The sequence below is a fragment of the Manis pentadactyla genome, chromosome 2, assembly GCF_030020395.1.
Source record: "Manis pentadactyla isolate mManPen7 chromosome 2, mManPen7.hap1, whole genome shotgun sequence".
Lineage (NCBI taxonomy): Eukaryota > Metazoa > Chordata > Mammalia > Pholidota > Manidae > Manis > Manis pentadactyla.
Window position 1 is genome coordinate 151,750,243 of NC_080020.1, and position 14,777 is coordinate 151,765,019.

Sequence of the window (14,777 nt, forward strand, 5' to 3'; positions counted from 1 at the left end):
ACTGAATTAAGGGGTGATAGAAAAATAATTTAAATAAACTCATGTGGTCATCAGCCTTTAAGAGATGTCTTAAAGGTCACTTGTAAGGTTTTCTTCAACTAAACTGGGGGGAGCACAATTTCTCTACAATTCTCCATTGTGCGTTAGCATGTTATGCCTCACATATTTTCTTTGGAAAATGAAAGCAAGACCATGGTGTGAATGTATTTGGTTCCATCCATCCATCCATCCATTATCCATGTCTCATTCATTCATCAAATATTGTTGCATGGCTCCTAGTTCCTAGTTGATGTAACTGTGATTGTGGCAGGCAAGGTCTGTTCTCTGAGGTTATAGCCTATGAAGGAGAAAGAATGATTCACAAACAATTGCAGAGACATTGAGTGAGGATTATGACGGCTGAAGGATAGGGTGTCAAGGGAACATACGGCAGGGGCCCACCCCCTGCCTCCTGTTAGTCCAACAGTTTACAAGCCTATGACTTGGCAGCTTGATGAGCTGAGGCGTTAAGTCATGTGTGGTTAGTTCTCCCACTTTGGTAGGTACTTACCACGACTCCGTACTTGGACAGCACTTATGAAACTCCATGGTGACAGCAATTTACATGGGACATTCCTTTGGACACTCAGAAGCAGGAATCTGGAGGCTAAAGGTTTGGTTTCTGAGACAAGGAATGCCCAGGAAGCCCCCACCTTACTGCTCCCTCCTCTCCCCCAGCCCGGACTGTAGTTGCTTGGAAGCCCATCAGTAGACAGCAATACTCTCAATTACTCTGAATTTGTAAGTGAAACTCCCAAGTTTTTCCATGTGTTCAGTGTGGAATATAAGTTTAATTCAACTAGCTATGAACAGGAGAGTGAGCGCCCTCCTCAGTCACAGGGCGCATCGGCAGGGAACTCCTTGCCACATGGAGGGCTGTGTGTGGCGGACAAGGGGACAGAATCCCATGGGATTGTGCGCTGTGTTATTTTCGAATCATATAATTAGGGGATTTTGTGCATTGAAACAATGACAGAAAAGAGAAAACCTGTCAGCTCTGTGGAGTGCTGGGGCATCTATTGTGAAAGCGCCTGTCTCCACCCAGCCAATGGCAGCTGGCTTGTTAACAGGGCCGGCGCGGGGTCCTCCCCCGCCTTTGGAATGCCCTGATTCACGTCCATCCTTCACGGCATAGGGCAGCATGTAGGATCCTATCTATTTATTTAAATATTATCTAGTCCGAGGGGCCCCAAGCCAGCAGAGATGCTTACAGGTACGCATGTTTTCACGGAGAGCAGGAGGCAGTGTCAGAGCAAGACCGCAGTGCGGGGGAGTGGAGAACTGCTGCCAGCGGCCAGCCTTCCGGCAGGAGGGGATCCACGGAGGCCCGTGTCAGGGGCCTCAGCATCCAGAGGATCTGTCGACTCCGCCGAATGGACCTGCAGGACCTGGCTGAGATTTAATTTGCCGGCAAGGCTGGGCTGGGCTAGAAATGAGATGTGGTAGATGGGTGCCCCGCCGACACACTCCCTTCCCCACCGGGTCCACCCACAGGAGGAGGGACGGTGGGGGTGAGGAGGCCAAAGCAGCATTGGGGGTGACAGTTCCAGCTCTCAGGGTGCCAGGCAGGATGGCCTTGTGTTCTGGGGGTCACTGCCCCTGTGTCATTTCCCGCAAATGGTTCTGATTCAATCCTTTGGGACATTTTTTACTTCTGATCAAAAGCACAGTCATTGCTAAAATAGGGCATTAAGAAAACCACACCAAACATCTAGGGCTGGCCTGTGAAGGATGGGCTTCCAGTCCAAAAGGAGGTCTTCTCCCACCATTCTCTGAGGCCTGACACGCTTTAATGGAGCTGCATGGTGATGACAGAGAAAGAGGCTGAAGCCCGTGGTGCTGGAGGGGCTCTGAGGCGAGTTGGCTGAGTGAGGTCACTTGTGTCCCTTGTAAGCTGTCCCTTCAGCTCCTGCTGCACGTAGTCCAGCCCAGGCCTGGCCCAGGATGTTAGGATTTAACCACAGGGAGAAGGGAATGAAGTTAGGAGGTGCCAGAAAGGATCAGCTATGAATGGAACAAGATAGAGAAGGTCCAGGGAAGGAAGAAGGCTGTGAATTCCCACAGCACAATCCTTGTCTAGCTCTGCCCCTAGCTTGATATGTGGCTTTAAACACATTGTTTGAGCTTTGAGGGCCTCAACTTTCCACCCCTATAAAGGGAGAGATTGCGAATTGATGACCCCTAAGACTTCCCAGTTTCCAGAGCCTACAGCCTTGGTTAACACACTGGCTGCCGCCATGCTTAGAAGCCTCTTCCTGGCCTCAGCAGAGAGCATAGAGGGAGGCCTCCTGGGGCCCTGTGCACTGTCCCCTTTGCTCAGTGCAGGGTAGACACAGCATGAGAACCACATTTCACCTTTATTAGTTTTTATGATTGACTTCTGTAAAATGAGGTCCAGCTTCAGGAGGACTGAAACATGATGTTAGGCCACACAGTTCATCTTTTTTTCCCCCCATAAAATCTTTCAAATGCAGTGTTAGCTTGATATGCTTTTGGCATTTGACTTTCTTTTAGTCCAGCTACAGTTTGCATTCATGTCCTCAGATTTTGACATTTGTCATTAATCTAGACATTCATTTACATCATTTAGCATCATGATTAGCAATCTAACAGCAGTGCAACTTGGAGCAATTACAAAGGTAAGAGGTTAAAAATGTAATAAAACCTACTTCATGTGCCATATACGCTTAGTGTCGGATTACAGAGCAAAGGTGCTTCATCTTCCAATCATCAAGGGCTCCATTTTCAATTCTTACTCAAGGCCGATGAATCAATTATGTTGGTCTGATTAGAAGATACCCTTAGCTTGAGGAATATTTTTGTATCTGAAGTTATAATAGTAAATATATGTATTCATGTAAGGGCATGTGTCATGATTGCAAAAAGCTTTATTTAATATAATTTTACTTATGCTACTAATACTAATCACTAAAATATACTGAGCACTTCCTTACTGCTAAGTGCTTGACTTGATTTCCCTTAATTCTCACAATCCATTAGGTAGGTAGATAATAATTCATTCTTATCCCCATTTTACATTATGGGAAAAGAGGATCTGTAGAGCTCAGGACCTCATCTCTAGTGCCTGTTCCACTCTTCTGTCTTGTAAGCTATGTATAAAAAATAATGCACACAATAAGGACAAATCAGATGGAAAAGAACCACCTTATATTTAAAACTGTTTTGCTGAGTGTTGAGGATTCGTCATTTTTTTTGTTGTGGTTGCTTTTATCCTGCTGAACTATATCCTGGCCCATTAGATTTTATGAACAATTTAATTGCAAAATGATGACCTGTGGGGCACCTTTGGGAGGGTTGATCTCATTCATCCACATTCACCTTCTTGAGGCAAAACAGAGCAGGTGGAAGTCCAACTTCCCTGCACACGCTGCATTGTCGGGGCGTCTCTCTGGACACAGTGAATGAGAGAAATGAGGGATGCGCAGACCACTGAGTCTTTAGGAGCCTAGAAGCGGGACCTGCTTTTCAAGCCTTTTCCAAGCAAAGGGTGTAGTCTAGGGCGTAATTCTCCACATACATGTTTTTTGAGCTGCTAGAAAACAACCAAGGCGTGCAATTTTTTTTGACATTAGCAAGTTCTAACCAGCCTTGAAAACCATAGGGTGGACAGGGCCAAAAGGCGGGTCACAACTTGGACACCTTATTAGTGGCTGGCAGCTAGGCCTTCTGGGCTCATCTGAGCCGGGCAGGCTCAGCTCCTGCAGGTGCCCCAGCTGCACAAACACAGGGAAAGCAGCTCTCTGGGTGCTGGAGCCTCTGAATGCCCACACGGCCCTCCCTGACATCACTGGTCTGTGGTGGCCACAGTGGCCAGGCCCGCAGCCCCCGTGAACTTGAGCTCCTCAAGGGTGCTGCCTTTCTGCTTTGTCAGCACAACTAGCCAGCTGTGGCCCCAGAGCTTTGGATTCTGCAGGCTCAGGGCCCATGGAGGCAGCCCCCTGAGCTCAAGAGCTGGCAGGAGAACAAAGGACTGGAAGAACAAAGGCACAGAGCATGGAAGGCACAATTACAGAAGCTGCTTAAAGGCCTTTAATATGCTAAGTTGGAAAAGCTGTGCGTGCGTGTGTGTGTGTGTGTGTGTGTGTGTGTGTGTGTGTGTGTGTGTGTGTGTAAGAATGAGGGCAAGGGTTAGTTTCCATATATCCTGAGAGAAATGTGACGCTCAGTACAATAGATTTCAGAATTTACATGCAGTAGAACAGGGATTCATCTATTGAAAAATGAAGTAAAAGTTTTCCTTGAAACACATTAACCAGGGACTTTTTTCTTAAGAGGTAGAGAATAAAACTGAGTTAGCAGAGCTGTTTCTCTAGATGTGACAATGATGCACGTGTGTACACACACACACACTCTCTCTCTCTCTCTCTCTCTCTCTCTCTCTCTCTCTCTCTGTCTCTCTCTCTCTGTCTCTCTCTCTCTCTCCCCACTCCCCTGCTTTCCCCACAGACAATAATAAAGCATTTTAAACTTTGGCCTCAATTCTTCTGTGAGTTTCTAGGTCAGCGATTATACCCAGGTCTGAGTCTCCGTCTGGTTGCCAGCTAAACAAGAACGGACTCTGGGGAGGCCCATTCTCTGTAAAATAATGTTGCCCTGGAGAGGGGAGCTGGGAGGGAAAGCGCTCTGGATTTTGTGAAGGGGCCCTTTTCACATGGAGCACACTGCATATTTATAGTCGTTTCCTGTTTTGGGGGAAAAAAATAGCCTCAAGCTTTTCATTTGTTTTAAAAGTCAAACATCGATCTATCTTTGTTCAGGGCAGACGCTGCCACAGCAATCTGTAGTGAGATTCACCCCGAACCTCCAGCTCACCAAGTGCAAACGAGTGCCCTTGGCAGGTAGGACTCGCGCACTGCTCCTGGGCCACCTATTCAGGTGCGCAGATAAGGATCCTGTCCGGCGCTGGTGGTGGAGGCCTGGGCATCAGAATTTCCACACTGATGGGGCTTCGGAGGACAACAGGCAGGAGATGGGCTGATTCTGAGACTAAATTTATTTCAGTTGGATTATATGCTCCTTTGCAGTGCTTGGTGATGGTGGTGGTGGTGAAGAAATCCCCCGAAGCCACCCCTTTGCTGCCAACCCTGGTTCCTGGCCAGATCTCTCTATACTGGTGCTCTTATTGGTGCTTCCATTTGTTTCTTTAACATGAGGTCCAGAAAAAAAAAAGACAAACAAGATGCCCTTGAATGGCCTGTGCGTAGCCCAGTGACTCAGAGTTGCCCTTGGGGAGTGTGTGTGCCCCTCTAAGAGGCTTCTAGCCAGGGACACTCTTTATCTATCTATCTATCTATCTATCTATCTATCTATCTATCTATCTATCTATCTATCTATCATCTATCTATCTATTTATATTTTGGTATCATTAATCTACAATTACATGAAGAACATTATACTTACTAGGCTCCCCCCTTCACCAAGTCCCCCCCCACATGCCCCATTACAGTCACTGTCCATCAGTGTAGTAAGATGCTATAGAATCACTACTTGTCTTCTTTGTGCTGCACTGCCCTCCCCATGCCCCCATCCCACATTATACATGCTAATCGTAATGTCCCCTTTCTTTTTTCCCCACCCTTATCCCTCCCTTCCCACCCATTCTCCTCAGTCCCTTTCCCTTTAGTAACTGTTGGTCCATTCTTGGATTCTGTGATTCTGCTGCTGTTTTGTTCCTTCAGTTTTTTCTTGTTCTTATACTCCACATATGAGTGAAATCATTTGGTGCTTGTTTTTTCTGCCTGGCTTATTTCACTGAGCATAATACCCTCTAGCTCCATCCATGTGTTGCAAATGGTAGGATTTGTTTTCTTCTTATGGCTGAATAATATTCCATTGGGTATATCTACCACATTTTCTTTACCCATTCATCCACTGATGGACACTTAGGTTGCTTCCATTTCTTGGCTATTGTAAATAGTGCTGCAATAAACATAGGGGTGCATATGTCTTTTTGAAACTGGGCTCCTGCATTCTTAGGGTAAATTCCTATAAGTGAAATTCCTGGGTCAAATGGTATTTCAATTTTTAGTTTTTTGAGGAACCTCCATACTGCTTTCTACAGTGGTTGAACTAGTTTACATTCCAACCAGCAGTGTAGGAGGGTAGCCCTTTCTCCGCATCCTCACCTGCATTTGTTGTTCCTAGTCTTTTGTATGTTGGCCTGCACAGGCCCCTCTGACCAACAGTCCCTGAGGGCAATGGGCAGGGGCAAAGAGCAAAGGCCCTGGCCCAGGGGGAGCATCTTGTGCCCTATTTCCCTTGTTTCTGAGCTGACGGCATGTCAGTGGTGTCTGGGTGCAGGTCTGAACAAAGTCACCCCACATGTCCAGTTTGCCCTGAAAAGCAGATATGGCTGTGACAAAAGCCCCTTTGTTTCAGGGAAATCATAGCAGTTGCTGAAACAGGCCCCTAAGGTGCTAATTCAGTGACAGAGGCCCTTGGTCAGGCTCTGGTGGGAGCATGCGAAGGGTGTCCTCTGGGTGACACTGTGTGAGTTCCACATCCTCTGGGGGGATCCACCCTGCCCCTCTGTCTGCCCCTCTGTCACCCTCTTCTTCTGCCAGCTCTCTCTGCCTGGGCAGTGATAGATGAGCTGATGGTGAAATATCCCTAGGCTGCAGGAGGTCTCCTTTTGAAGATCAGTGTGCCCATCAGGCTCTGACACCATCACAACTAAACGTGACCTACCTTGTCTGTTTTTGGTGGCAGCTTCTGGAAGACAGAAAGATGAAGAGATAAACAGACTGGAAGGGGTGTGGAGGACTCTGGCTCAGCCATGCACACAAGAGGGGACCCTGCTCTGCAGCAGAGGGACAGAACAGGGCTTTGGGTGTCCATCTGAGTGCTTTCTTCATGTGAGTCTGTGGCCAGCTGGCCCCACCTGCCTGAGCCGAGTCCACACCTCCCTGTCGGTCCATGGGGAGACATTCAGGCTAGGGTGTCTGGTCCTGGCACAGGTGTCCCACGGGGTGGTTTTCAACAGCATTCTTTACATCTTATGAAGACAAGAGATCCTGCCCTTTCCTTCCTTCTCTTCTCTTCCCTCCGCTCTCCACACCCTGAAGCACCCCCAGTGCACAGCCCTCAGGGAAGTCTACCCAGCACCCTGGCTTCCTGTCCTCAGCACCCCTACTTTGAAGACCTGGGACCTGCAGGCTTCTTGCTGGTGTTGCCCTCTCACACCTCCGGGGGTCCTTCCTCCTGCAGTACTCCCACATGTGTCCTTGTGAGCCCAGCTAGCCAAGCCTCAGTGCCCGCCCTCCCCTGGGCCAGATTCTGGCCTTTGTTACTGCTCTGCTTAGGCAGGGCACTTCCCACATGCCATGAAGGTGACATTTTACCCTCAGCACTCTGAGACCAAGGCCAGTCGAGACACCAGACCTGGAGCTGCTGTGGCAGGAATGCAGCCACTTCATTTCTGTCCCCGTGCCTAGCATGGGGCCCTGCACAACCTGGCCCTGTGTAGTGACTGGGGAGGAATGACAAGGCTCTAGTGAGACCATGTTGGTTTTACAGGCACAGTTGCCCCAGAGGAGAGGAATCCTGGGGCACCTGACTGTACTTTGGGGCCATTTTTGCCCCTTCAGGGTCTTTCTTTCCCTCCACAGTAGAGGTCTCTCCCCAGACTTTGTCCACCTGAGTCCCTCAGAACACTGGCTCCTGGGAGGAAGTCCTGACTCAGAGCCTGGGTCACTTTTCCTCAGTGGCCAGGGCATCTCACAGGCCATATCCTTGAGGCAAGCCTGAGGTACAGAGCTCCTCAGCATCCAGGCTGTGTGGGCCCAGGGATGGGAGGGCAGCACCTGTACCTAAGCATTTGGTCAGGTGACCTTAGCACAGGATCCTGGGGCAGGCAGGTGTCAGGGTGCCTGAGGGGGTGCTGGAGAACTTGGGCACAGGGCTGTGTGGGTAGGGCTCCCTCACCTTCTTGCAGCACCAGATGCACAAGAGCAGCAATGGTAACATGAAGAGAGCTGGGACAAGGAATGGGAACAGGAAAAGGCTGTAGGGTGTCTGGGCCTGTGGGACAGCCTCAGGCACTGTTGTCTGTTTGTGAGGGACCATCATGGGCTCCGTGGGCTCTGTGGTCCCATCTCTTCCTGTGGGACACTTGTGGGCTCTATGGGCTCCATGGGCTCCTCCTGTGGAATGGTCGTGGGTTCTGTTCCTTCCTGTGGGATAGTCATGGGCTGTGGTCTCTTCCTGTTGGACAGTCTTGGGCTCTGTGGTCTTCTCCTTTGGGATACTGTGGCCTCTGGAGGCTTATCCTGCAGAAGCATTTTAGGCAGAGACCTGACGAGGTTTGGGTGGCCTCTTCCCAGGCACCTACCAGTGGCCATTAATTACCGCCAAATGTAAGTCCAGGGAGATGAAATCCTGGGACAAAATACCTCTACATCTGAAATCAGTAAAAGGGAGAAATAAAGTTTAAAATCCATTTATTGCTTACAAACTGCAGTCCGTGGCCATCTCTCTCTTCTGGCAAAAGCAAGCAAGCAAGGACCTCTCCCTAAACCTTCAGGTTCAGATAAGCCCTTGGTTGCCCAGGTAATTAATTACCCATTGGTATGGAGATGAACTTCTCTCCACCACTGAGGATATGCAAATACAGTAAAGCTGGTGAGATATGATGGAAATATTATAATTTTACCCACACAGAGGTCAAGAGGATTTCCAGAATCAGGTCTGATTATTAGTGGTGCCACTGTACTTGTTGATAATATTAAATGTCTTTAGATCTTCACCCCATATTTTTTCACAGGCATTAAAAAAAATGTCTCAGCTGCATCTGAGCACAGATACAGGCACTGATGAAAGTGTGTTACTAATGTTCAAAATATCTTTTTCCTGGTCTTTCCCCCAAACTGCTATGGTACTGTGTTCTGTTGCTGGAACAGAATAACCTGAAAAAGAATTTTTCATTCCAAAGTATTTTTTAATCACAGCATTTCCTGCCACTGCGTCTGTGCCTTTGAGGTTATCCAAGTGAGCAGGCTCTTCTCTGACCACAGCCTCTTGAGAAGAAAGTCCTCTTTAGCCCAAACCATGTAACTTGTATTCTAGACCATCTAGGTTACCAGATGTGTCTAACAAATATTTGGCCAAAATTTTCTTTTGCTCTCTTGAATGTGTGGCCCCTGTGACTGGATACCAGGACTGCACAAGAAGAGTCTCAATCCAATTTGGAGGCCAGTAACACTCTGGAGCTGTGTTTTCCACTACAAAGAGCATTTATTTGCTTGGGGAATAACAGAGCCCTTGGGAACAGCTTTTATTTCTATTGTAATATGCCCATCATATTTCTCAAGAATGTAGTTGCATCCCTTTTCATTTAAGACATTAATTACCTTGGAAATGCTCTCTGCACCTGCTTGGCATCCTAGAATTTCTCTTTAGTCACTACGTTGCCTTTAAAGTACTTATTAAGAATGTACTGCAACCCATAAAACACTGTTTCATTGAATTACACCTTCCTCATTGTGGAGTTTTCTGTCTTCTTTTCACGACATTTAAAGTAGGAATAAACGTTGCTTGTGCTGGATGGGTATTGTTTATAGTGAGCACCATCGTAGTAGTTGGTAGCCAGGAGGATGTTGAACTGGGCCTTTGCCTCAGCATTCATCTCAGGTTGGAGATGGGGGAGCTGAGCATCGTGGGCCGCCCAGAGCGGAAGTGAAGGACAGAAAGGGGCCTCACCACACTCCTTGCTGGAGTCCTGGCTCCAGAGGAGTGAGAGCAGGAGAGGAGGGAGGAAGGGATGGGAGGTGCCGGAGGAGGGCAGGCCCTGCAGCTCTGCCGTGGGCGACAGTGGAGTGGCTCACAGCATTTACTGTCTTTGACTCTTTAAAATGAAATTTAATGTGTGTCAGTGTGGCCCTTTATGGCTTCAACTTATCTGGGTCGACTGGGCCTCATGTGTCTGGATGTCCATTTCTGAATTATCCATGTTTGGGAAGGCTTAGCTACTATTGCTTTAAATTTACTTCATATCCCTTTCTCTTTCCTGTCTTCTATGCTTCCCATAGTGCATATATTGTTTATTTTGTTGATTTCACCTAAGTCTTGTAGGCTTTCCTCACACTTTTTATTCCTTTTTCTTTTTGCTCCTATGACCAGGTAATTTCAATTCACTATCTTCTAGTTTATTTCTTGGTCAACTTTGTTGTTGAAGCTCTCTATTGAATTCTTCAGTGCAGCCCCAGTGTTCTTTAGCTCCAAGATTTATGCACAGTTTTTCTATTTTCTATTTCATTGTTGAATGAGTTCCATTGTTTTAAATTTTAAGACTTGTTTTGTGGCCTTTCATGTAATTTATCTTGAAGATATTTCACTTCCCCTGGAGGAAAATGTGCGTTTGGCTATTGTCATGTGTAGTGTCTCTACATATCAATTCCATACAATTGGTTTATTGTGTTATTCACATCCTCTGTTCCCGTCTCTATTTCCTTATATTTTTGTCTAGCTGTTCTATCCATTATTGAAAGTAGGATATTTAAGTCTTCAGACTTTATCGTCGAACCTTCTGTTTCTCTCTAAATGCTATCATAGTTAGCCTTATAAATTTTGGAGTGCTGATGTTTGGGGAATGTGTTCGTAACTATTTTGTTTTCTCGATCAATCAACCCCATCACGAACATATAGTGTCTTGGTTTCTCCTTTATAAAAGCTTTCACTTAATGTCATTTTGTCTAGTATAGCTACCCCAGGTCACTCTGGGTTTCTATTTGCATGGAATATCTTTCCATATATAACATTCAGCCTTCTTGAGTACTTACCTCTAAAATCTCTTGTGGATAACATATACCTACATCTTTATTTCCCATCAACTCTGCCAATATGTAAGGTGGCTTTCACAGGGTTGCCCAAAAGATGGGCCTGTAACCCATCCCAAGTGTCTGCAGAGCAGATGGTCCTGCAGAAAAAAATAATGAACGAGTGTCACGTAAAACCTACACAACAGAGGTGAGGATGGAAGAGCTTTCCATTCTCTGAGGGTGGGCTGCTGGCAGATGCCAGGGTCTGCACCCTTGGTGTCTAACATGGCATGAGGCAAGAGACTGTATCCTGGGATGGGCACCTCGGAGTCACCAATCTCTGGCTGTGGGCCCATGCAATCTTCTCTCCCTTGCAGCTGAATAGCATTGCAGAAAGAATAAACCAAGTGTATGGTAGGCTGGAGGCTCTAGTAAAGATGTGTGGGCCCAGGGAGAGGCATTGAACTGGGCTGGGAGTCTGTTGCCCAAGTGCCTCTGACCCTATGCCCTGAACCTGGGTCTTCAGTTGGCTGCAGGTGAGGTCTGGAGCTGGGCCAGGCCTGCACGGACCTGTGAGAATCTTGCACAGTGGGTGTGCCTGCTGCTGCCTTTGCTCATCTGGAAGGTGATGCTTAGTCCAGTGAAATTGCTAGAGCTGCCTTTCAGGGCAAATGTTGTACCGTCTGGTAGATGTGACAGTTGTGTAGGAAGAACCCTGAGCTGGGTTCAGTCTCCTCATTTGCAAAGTGGGTCCTGGGCTAGAGTCCCTTCTTGCCCCAGGAATAAGCTACACAGCCATTCAGGGGTGTGGAGCAGGCAGATGTTCATGTATGGGCATCCACTCCTCAGGAGGGTGAGTGTGGGAGCAGTGCCGGGACCCTGGCAGCCTGTGGCGGCTCACCCCTGGCCCTTCAACAAGCGTGGTCACTCTTGCCTCTCCTGCAGATTACAACATTGTCAGCCTGATGATTGCTTTATCTGCTGGGAAGCTGCACTCATATTTCTTAATTTAAACCAACCTGATGCAAATAGTTGACCCATCACTTTCTCCTTATTGCCTTTCTGGATCCCAAGTTTTTGTATCTAATGGTCAGATAAAGTTAGTGGCCTGCAACCCCCAGATCAGTGTTTCGCACTTGGCCCCTTTCTGCCTCACAGCAACTCTTTGGAACCCTCTGAAAAGCGGAGGTGATTCCATCTAGGCTGTGAATGGCAGAGCAAAGTTTGGGAGGTTCTGTTTTCTTTTTTGGCTAAAGATTTAAAATGACAAATGCTTGATCAAAAAATTGGGGATTAGGAGCCAAGATGGTGGTGTGAGTAGAGCAGCGGAAAAATCTCCTCCCAAAACCACATACATTTTTGAAAAAACAACAAATACAACTCTCCCTTAAAGAGAAACCAGAAGACACAGGACAACAGCCAGACTACATCCACACCTGCGAGAACCCAGTGCCTCGAGAAGGGGGTAAGATACAAGCTGCAGCCTGGCGGGACCCAAGCGGACCTCACCCCAGCTCCCAGCAGGAGGAGAGGAGTTAGAGTGGGGAGGGAGAGGGAGCCCAGGACTGCTAAACACCCAGCCCCAGCAATCCGCACCAGAGTGCAGACACAGTGCGTGCATGGGGTGCTGGAAACTAGGGAAACAGGACAGTAAGACCTGTGAGCGGGTCCCTGCAGCCGGCGCCCTGGGGACAAAGAAAAGCGAGTGCTTTTTGAAAGTCTTAAAGGGAAAGGGACCCCACAGCTGGACGGAAGCGTCCGGGGACACTTAGCCCAGCAGCTGGGAATCCTGGAGAACTCTGGGTGCCCTAACCCCCTGTGCAGCAGGGTTGCTCAGAGGCCCCTCATGGAGATAAACAGCCTCCCAGCTGTTTCCCCTCCAAAGGGGCTATGCCATATTGGAGCAGCAGTCCAAGGCAGGCCACACCCACAGCAACCGTGGAACTAAACTCCATAGCAGCCCGGCAGGAAGCAGAAGCCCTGTCTGCGCGCAGCTGCCCAGCACAAGCCACTAGAGGTCGCTGTTCTCCCAAGGGAGAAAGGCCACAAACCAACAAGAAGGGACGTTCTCCCAGCCGTCACTCGCCCCAGCTCTGCAATCTATCCCTATCGCCATGAAAAGGCAGAATCTGAGACAGACAAAAATCACAGAGACAACACCTGAGAAGGAGATTGACCTAACCAGTCATCCTGAAAAAGAATTCAAAATAAAAATCATAAACATGCTGAAGGAGATGCAGAGAAATATACAAGAGCTGAGGGATGATGTCCGGAGGAAGATTTCAGAAGTGAAAGAAACTCTGGAAGTATTTGTAAGCAGAATGGATAAGGTGAAAGAGGCTATTGATGGAATAGGAACCAGAGAACAGGAAAGCATAGAAGCTGATGCAGAGAGAGATAAAAGGATCTCCAGGAATGAAACAATATTAAGAGAACTGTGTGACCAATCCAAAAGGAACAATATCCTCATTATAGGGGTACCAGAAGAAGAAGAGAGAGAAAAAGGGATAGAAAGTGTGTTTGAAGAAATAATTGCTGAGAACTTCCCCAAACTTGGGGATGAAATAGTTGCTCAGACTACAGAAGTACATAGAACTCCCAAAAGAAAGGACCCAAATAGGACAACACGAAGAAACATAATAATTAAACTGGCAAAAATCAAGGACAAGGACAGAGTATTTTTTTTTTTGTAGATAATTAATTTTTATTGAAGGGTAGTTGACACACAGTATTACATTAGTTTCAGGTGTACAACACAGTGATTCAACAATTATATACATGATAATTCTAGGTACCAGCTATCACCATACCAAGTTGTTACAATATTTTGACTATATTCCTTATGCTATACATTACATCCCGGTTACTTATTTATTTTACAGTTGGAAGTGTGTACTTTTTGTTGTTGTTGTTGTTGTTGTTGTGAGGGTATCTCTCATATTTATTGATCAAATGGTTGTTAACAACAATAAAATTCTGTATAGGGGAGTCAGTGCTCAATGAACAATCATTAATCCATCCCAAGCCTAATTTTCATCAGTCTCCAATCTTCTGAAGCATAATGAACAAGTTCTTACATGGAAAACAAATTCTCACATAGTGAATAAGTTACATGGTGAACAGTACAAGGGCAGTCATCACAGAAACTTTTGGTTTTGCTCATGCAATATGAACTATAAACAGTCAGTTCAAATATGAATACTCATTTGATTTTTATACTTGATTTATATGTGGATACCACATTTCTCTCTTTATTATTATTATTTTTAATAAAATGCTGAAGTGGTAGGTAAATACAAGATAAAAGTAGAAAACATAGTTTAGTGTTGTAAGAGAGCAAATGTAGATGATCAGGTGTGTGCCTGTAGACTATGTGTTAATCCAAGCTAGACAAGGGCAATAAAACATCCACGTATGCAGATTTCTCTCAGAACAGGGGGGGTGAGGTTCTAAGCCTCACCTCTGTTGATCCCCAATTTCTCACCTGATGACCCCCCTGCGACTGTGCCTGTCTTAGGTTGTTCCTCCCTTGAGGAATCTTACCCGTTTCTGGCTAACCAGTCATCTCCCGGGGCCATACAGGGAAATGTAAAGTTGGTAAGTGAGAGAGAAGCCTTATTGTTTGAAAAGGTTAGCTTTTTACTTCTTTGCATATTTATGCCCTGTGGCTTCTATGCTCAGCATTTGTCTTGAAGTGTCTTTACCACTTGGAAGAATTATGATACTTGGTAAATTTGATATGAGGCACGAATTCTATTTAAGGGTTGTAATTAGGAAGGAAGAAGAAAAGCTGTAGAAGTAGCAGGCGGAAGAAAACATGGGAAGATTGATGATTTCTTTGACATATCTTCTTGTAGAGTAACTTTAGCATGTATAGGTTTTAAACTACTAATTAAATTGCGCACACACATTAACATAATAGGAGTATAGTTACATAACCAAAGCTTATGTGTAATTACCAGC

At 46.6% G+C, this 14,777-nt stretch overlaps 1 pseudogene; it reads right to left on the bottom strand.

Annotated features, from left to right (window-relative positions):
* Positions 1-8,449: 8,449 nt before the first annotated feature.
* LOC118909528 (nicotinamide phosphoribosyltransferase-like) lies at positions 8,450-9,806 on the bottom strand (annotated as a pseudogene).
* Positions 9,807-14,777: the final 4,971 nt, after the last annotated feature.